Here is a 7,095-nt window from a genome sequence, read left to right as displayed (position 1 = left end):
ATCCCTACACTGAATTTATCTCTGTAGTGAGAATGATTAAATCCTCGTCCTGATGGGTCTTTGCCCCCACGCTCCGTGGGCTTGGCCAGGAGAGGGAGAATCCCTAGTCCCAGTTCAGGGGCCCTCAGGGTCTCACCCTGAAGTCCCCCAAACAGCCAGGCTTGGCATCTCTCCAGCTGTGTAATCACCAGTGTGGGGCCTCCTGGGAGAGCTGGGACTGTGTGCTGGCCTAGCATGGACACTGCAGCCTTGCTGGCAAAATAGCCACCCTGGTGTCAAGCAAGTCTCTGGAGACTCTGCCAAGGCCACCAACTTGGCCATAGGATGAGGCAGGAGGACCCCAGAGGAGGAGATGGTAGAGGAACCCCAACATCCACCCACTGATTGTGGAGGGGGCGGTGTGGTGCCCTTTGGTGCTGAGGGAGAGAAGCCTCCAGTCATGGCAGAGGCGGCTTCTGGGGCTCACACAAAGCACCGGGGAGGTGAGCGCATGGCCAGAGGAGGCGGCGGTCTGCAGTGAGATCAGTCTGCCAAGTGCCAGGGGCAGACTAAGAGCAACGGAAGATTGGAGCACAGTCTAGTCTGTGGGTGGGGCCACACTGGCTAGTAGTACCAAAGCTAAGCCATGATAAGGAGGGGCATAGCTCAGGGGTAGAGCATTTGACTGCAGATCAAGAGGTCCCTGGTTCAAGTCCAGATGCCCCCTCACTCTTGTGCTTTTGTGTCCTGAACCAGCTGTTGTTCCCCCATCACTGAAGCCTCCCAGGAGGAGGGAAGAGAGAAGAGGTGGGTGGGGGCCCTCCAGGTAGAGCAACAGCTCAGTGTCTTGCAGACCCAGATGGGCTCCACCATTCAACCCTGCTATACTGCTCAGTCCCTCTCTTGTGGCTTGAGGTGGACATTTGTGTTAATGTTTCCTTTAGACAAAGTCAGGTTCTGGTTTTGTGCCTGTGCTCATGACTAGTACAGAAACTGGTACCAGGAGTAATTTGCAAACAAGAGGTCCTCAGAAAATGAGTGTGTGGGGGGACCGAAGTCAGTAAAAATCCAGTGGTCCTTCCCGGGTAGGAATATAACAGACCAGGGCTCACAGCAGCAAAAGAACCTCACACGCCAGTGCCTGTGGTCAGCTGTGATGGAGCACCCGCTAAGGGCAAGAGACCTCGTCACTGCTGCTGCAGACAGGAAGAGAGGTGCAGGTTGGGGAGCTGATTCTAATGCCCTGAGAATTACTAGATCAAAGGCCAGCTCCTTCAGCCATGCACACAAGGACTCATGGGGCTTTCTAGGACTGTGCTGCAAGAATCTTATCTAAGGCACCCACAGGACATAGCAGAAAACCAGAGGCAAAATTTGTTCCTGCAGTTGCTAAATTCAGTCAAATTCACAGCTTCCTGGTCTCTTGTATGAAAGTTGGGGCATTTACCAGGAAAGACCGGTACTCCAAGAATTGTAAAGGGGACTTATGAGAGCATGTGGAGAAATCAATACAGATATCTAAACAAACTCCAAATCCACCAAATCTCCATGTCAGCTAAAGCAGCCTTTCTTGTCCTGGCTGATAGAACTTCTTACAGAATGTCAATGTCCCTGGCCCCCACCCATCAAATGCCAGAGCATCATGATAACTGAAAACATCTAGGGGGGCTTTCTGACCCATCAGACCCCAGTGCTACAAGTTCGGAATCTACACGGCCTTTGACTACAGCAGGGGACACCTGTGATCTCCCTGAAGATGTGCCTTGTGGGGAGAAGTGCACAGTGTGCTCTGACCTGCTCGGGCTGGGGCTCGGACAGCAGAGGGAGAAATTATTCTTCCCAGTTCAGAAGCCCCTTTGGGCCCGGGCTTTGGAGTCCAAAATGTGCAGGCTTAAGCCCAATCCCTGTTCCTCCACGTGTGCCTTCTGGAGAGCTGGGGCTGCTACCAGGAGGGCAACTTCAGCCTCCCGAGGCTCAGCCAGGAGGTCCAAAACCAAGAATTGGCCTTGGATAAAGAAGAGAAAAGGTAGGAGATGGAAAAGAAAGCAAAATCCAGCCAGTGTCTAAAGGTTGAAAGTAGAGCACAAGAGGCAATTTGAGAATAAATGGGCTGGGGAGGGGGGCAAGGAAGGAGGGGGGAGGGGAGGGTCATCCCAGCAAGGAAAAGTGGCTTCAAAGCTAGTGCACCCAGCTACAGACACAGGGAGGAGAGCGCACAGCACCGGGCAGGGCAGAGGGGGCTCTGGGCACTCTGGTGAGGGTCAGTGGGGACAGGGAGGGAGCTGACCACCAGCGGAGGGGATTTGCCTGAGGCGAGTCAGCCGGGACTTGTAGCCTAACCAGCAATACACAGAAACTACTAAGGTTTCTGCAGGATCCCTCCCTGGGAGAGGCCCAGCCATTAAATGGCGTCCACTAGGGAACTTGTTTGAAGTGGGTCTGGCTCAGGGGAGGAACATCTGACTGCAGGTCAAGAGGTCCGTGGTGCGAATCCCGGGTGCGTGTGAGTGTCATCTTTAGTAATAGACTTCAGCTATTCAGCTAGACCTCATCGGGGCCATTTCTTGAGAAGCCTCCCTCATCCGGCCTGCTGAGGGCTCTGCAGGTGGGAGTGGGAGTTCACGCAGGTACAGGTGGGGGTGTGTCTGCCCTGGAGAGATGCTATTGGAGAGAGCCCCAGACCAGCCACGAGGATTTGGTCCCAACCTAGTTATTAATCAGGTGTGTGCGCTTGGGCATGTCTCTTAATTATGAGCTCTTTTCAAGCCTATAACATGGGGCACCAAACTAAATTGGTGGTTCTCAATTCTGGCTTTCAATTGGGATCATCTGAGGAGCCTATTACAATAGCCCCTTGGCCCCGCTCCCAAGTGTTCTGATTCAGGAGGCCCAAGGTGGGGCCTGTGAACCTTTATCTTCATTCCAGCACACCTCTCTGCTCTCACCATCTCGTGCACTGCAACAGGCAGCCCACCTGGGGTCCAGGCTTTAGGTTAATCCAATGGCCTTCCACAGAAACATCCCTAGCTTTTACTCTGATGTCCTCGGCTATGGACTGCTGGGCAGAGGGGTACTGGGGATAGGCAGAGGATCATGAGGTCTTCATTAGATGATAACGAGATGAGCTTTTAAGGACAGATCAAAAGGTTCCAATCCAGGTGCCCCTTACAGGTTCTTATTTATACTTGCTGGTTTTGGAATGTGATTTCACCTTCCTTTCCCTTGCTGGAGCCTGAGATTCTGAATCTGTCTGACAGAGGAAAGAGGGAACAGAGGCCAGTAGTTCAGTCCTCTGGGAAGCCCCAGAGGGTTTCCTCTACCATCTCACTCCTTGCCCTTAGTCCCTTAGAGCTCAGAATCCTGCTGTCCCTCAGCCTTTGCTCCAGGCAGGGCAGGGCTTGAGTCTGTGTGTTCTGAGTCTGCAGCAGCCCCAGTGATGGCTCTGGAACCTGAGGACACCGAGGCAAAGTCCAGGGCCTGTGACCTGCAACCAGGCATGCTGACCTCAGAAATCTAAGCACCACCCCATTGTAGGGGACATCTTGCTCCTACTGGCCCAACTACTCCTGTGTTACGGCCCAAGCAGGTGTTACGAAGCAAACAGCAGGAGATGGCCCTCTCCTCTCTGGGGATCATGTGGATATGTTGGGGAGATTTTGTAAACCTGAAAAGTTCTGAAGCTGAGTAGAACCCAGAGGGCTGGAGGAGGCAGGGGTCTGCATACAAATCATCTGAGAGTTATTTAGTCTGTCCTTTTGAGATGCTGTGGGCCAGAGTCTGATCAGCTTCATCATTCTTTTCTAAGTCTTCTGGCCTGGAAGGAACACATAAAACAGGACCCACTTAAATGATTAGAAGTGAGACAAAGCAGGGAGCACCTGGATTTGAACCAGGGACCTCTTGATCTGCAGTCAAATGCTCTACCCCTCAGCTATACCCCCTGGCAAGGGCCATCTGTGTAATTAACACCCTTTACATGTGTTGAGACACCAGGAGCAAAACACAGTCCTGCTGGCTGGGATGTCCCAGCCAGTTCTCTTTCACTGAACTCCGTGCTCCCTCCTGTCATGAGCCAGCCCTTGTTCCGCACTTCTCTTCTGTGTGCACCTGGCTGAGGACAACCTGGGTGGGCTTGCTGACCTTTACAGCTGCGGAGACCCTTAAAATCATCCAGATAGTCCTCTTCAACAATTAACAATTACTGAACATCTACTTCATGTCTGGTGCACTGGATGGGGGTGCAACTAGGTGACAGTACCTTCCTCTGTGCTGAAAAAAGGCTCAGAGCCCATGTCTGGAAGGTTATTTAATGACCTAGGGTAATGTTCATGATAATTCATTAAGTGAAAAGGCAGATTACAAAATGTGTGAGTAGAATTATAGATGATTTCAGCTTTTTTATGTGCTTTTATTTATCTCTCAACTTTTCCACATTAAGCATATTGCTTTTATAAAAACAAAGTGTTATTTTGGAAAAATTATACTCTACAGAGTTCCACTTCTAGGAATTTATCTTTCAGAAATACTCAGATAAGTGCTTGAAGACACATGTATGTGGAGATTCATTGCAGCCTTTTTTGAATCAGCAAAAAACTGGAAACCATCTAAATTTTCATCGATAGGGAATTGGTTGAGAACATTATGGTATATCCATAGGAGGGAATACAATGCAACAGGAAAAGATAAAATAGATTCAGAGTACCATCATGGAAAGACGCTTAAATGAAACCATTAAGTTAAAAAAGCAAATTGCATGACAAACTTATGATGTGAGCTCATTCTGGCTTTTAAAAAGATATTTTGTACATGCATATTATTAGATAATAAAAAGACTATACACACATACAAAGGTATATATGTATAAATGTGTACATGTGTATGTGTGTGTATATGTATGAAATATATGCACATTATTAAGCATATATACATATAAAACCTATGGAAGGAAATAGATCGAATAGCTTGTGTGGTTAATAGTTAAATAATAGACCAACAGTTAATGGCAGCCCCCTGGGAGTGGGTGAAGAGACCAGCGATTGGTTGGGGAATCTTTTCTTTTCTGATTTACACACATGATGACTCAAATGTCTACATGTTCCAGGCTTCCAAGTACTGAGTCTTCTAGGTAGTTAAAAATTAATGAGAAAGCAATACCGACATTCTCCAGGAAGTCTTTCCTGCCTTCTGCAGCTGTCCTCATCCTGATCCGTGAATCCAAAGCCCTTCCCAGTCTCTCTTCCATCCGTTTTCCTTGGCATATTCGTTTCAGGCATTTTTCTCTCTCCCATTAAAAATTAATGAGAAAGCAATACCGACATTCTCCAGGAAGTCTTTCCTGCCTTCTGCAGCCGTCCTCATCCTGATCCGTGAATCCAAAGCCCTTCCCAGTCTCTCTTTCATCCGTTTTCCTTGGCATATTCGTTTCAGGCATTTTTCTCTCTCCCAGTTTTCAGACCCCTTCCCTCCGACGTCCTCACTCCTGTTTCTCACATCACTTGTCCACCATCCACCAGCGAGCACGCCATGGTGTTCTTGTTTGGTCTGAGGGCAAAGGGCACCCCTGCAGTGGGCCAGGGCAACTCTGCCGCCTGCGACCTATCCCCAGCACCCAGGCTCCGACACACCCGGCCCCTGGCCCCTCAGCCACATGTGAGGCAAGTCCCAAGGAGCCCTTCTCACCCTGCCCTCCTACAGCTTTTCCAGAGGCCTCTTGGACACAAGGAACTGGTGCCAGAGATGGAGTAAGGACACAGACAAGGAGACCTCTGACGGGGGTAGGAGTCAGTGAACTTCAGGAGAGGAACGCAGCCCTCCCAGGTCAGCGGAGGCTTGTGATAAAGTCAGAATGATGGCAGCATTATTAAAGGCAGAGAAAGGTTTTCCTATTCATACTTGCAGCAAGACCATCAAGGAAGGGATAGGCCGCCTGCCCAGCAGCGAAATCATACACCCAAGGTGGTGGGGGAAATTGGCAAGGCCTCCTCCCTGTAAGAGGGAGATGGCTGAGTGGGGCAGGGGAAGTCACCAGGGAGCCCTCCGGAAGGGCAAGGAAGAGAGAGGCAAATGCAGTTCTTGCTTGATCCTCGTGGCCCCTATATTGAGAAGGAGGAAACTGAAGGCCCCTCTGCCTGAAAGGGACCTACTGACCACAAGCTCCAGGTAAGCTCCCGTCTTTGCAATCTGGGCCTGACTGTATTGGCCCTAACAAGAGTAAATGACTGTCCTTGGGAGATGGCTTCCTTTGTTGAGGCCACCTGTGGAAGTAGCCAGCTGGTCTGCCATTCATGCTGGAGCACCATGGTTACCCTCACCTACAGCCCCCTCCTCCTCCTGCATCACGTTCCCTTCTGAACTGCCCTGACCTTCCGGTAAGGAAAATTGCACAAATTACCTAGGCAAATGTGCCAATCATAGGGAGACTAAAGAGTTAAGGTAGCAATAGTTGGGGTCACTTCCAGCTGGGAGGGTGACAGTGTAGATGGCTGCAAACTGGAACACCAGGCATGACTGACCATGCCAGGGGGTAGCTCTTAGCAAAACCAGAGGTGGTAACCAAGACCCAAGAGGCCAGGGAAGGAAGAGGATAGTTTCAAGGAAGGCAGTCAGACAAAGTTTCCTCTCTAACTTCCCCGCCCCACCTCCCAGAGGCTAGAATGCTGCCCCCTGTAAAGGAAAAGAGAGCACAGCAAACGTCTTTTGTGGTGGCAAACTCTACTTTACAAAGGAGAACTGTCTTCTCAAGGTTAGGCATGCAGTGAAGACCGGCTCCTGGTATCCAACCTTGATGGTCTAGAGCATGTCTAGGAGCATCTAGATGGAGAATATCTAGAGCCATCTTCTCTCAGGAAGCCTTAAAAGGGGTTGGGAGAATTAAGCACACACAGGGCACATCCAGAGGCAGTGCTGGAGGAGACCTCAGTGATCGGTGACAGGATCCTGGGGTGGCTGGGTGGCTGGTATTATTATTATTATTATTATTATTATCTTATCTCACTGTGCAGAGGCCTAAGCTGGGCAAAGGAACCAAACTCCAGTACTGGCTTCTGTGGCTAAAATGGACATAAGGTACTTTGGAAAAAGCCGGCAGTATGGCCTTACCACCCCCAGGAGAGCACT

At 50.1% G+C, this 7,095-nt stretch overlaps 2 non-coding genes across 2 annotated transcripts; one reads left to right on the top strand and one right to left on the bottom strand.

Moving 5' to 3' along the window:
* The first annotated feature begins 634 nt into the window (after positions 1–634).
* TRNAC-GCA lies at positions 635–706 on the top strand. The gene has a single exon. It is a non-coding gene; the product is annotated as a tRNA-Cys (tRNA).
* Positions 707–3,848: 3,142 nt separating this feature from the next.
* TRNAC-GCA lies at positions 3,849–3,920 on the bottom strand. Its single transcript has one exon. It is a non-coding gene; the product is annotated as a tRNA-Cys (tRNA).
* Between the last annotated feature and the right edge of the window lie 3,175 nt (positions 3,921–7,095).

The sequence above is a fragment of the Galeopterus variegatus genome, unplaced genomic scaffold (genome assembly GCF_000696425.1).
Source record: "Galeopterus variegatus unplaced genomic scaffold, G_variegatus-3.0.2 Scaffold6673, whole genome shotgun sequence".
In the NCBI taxonomy this organism is placed as follows: domain Eukaryota; kingdom Metazoa; phylum Chordata; class Mammalia; order Dermoptera; family Cynocephalidae; genus Galeopterus; species Galeopterus variegatus.
The sequence above is the reverse complement of the archived record's forward strand: the minus strand, read 5'-3'. Positions and strand labels throughout refer to the sequence as shown.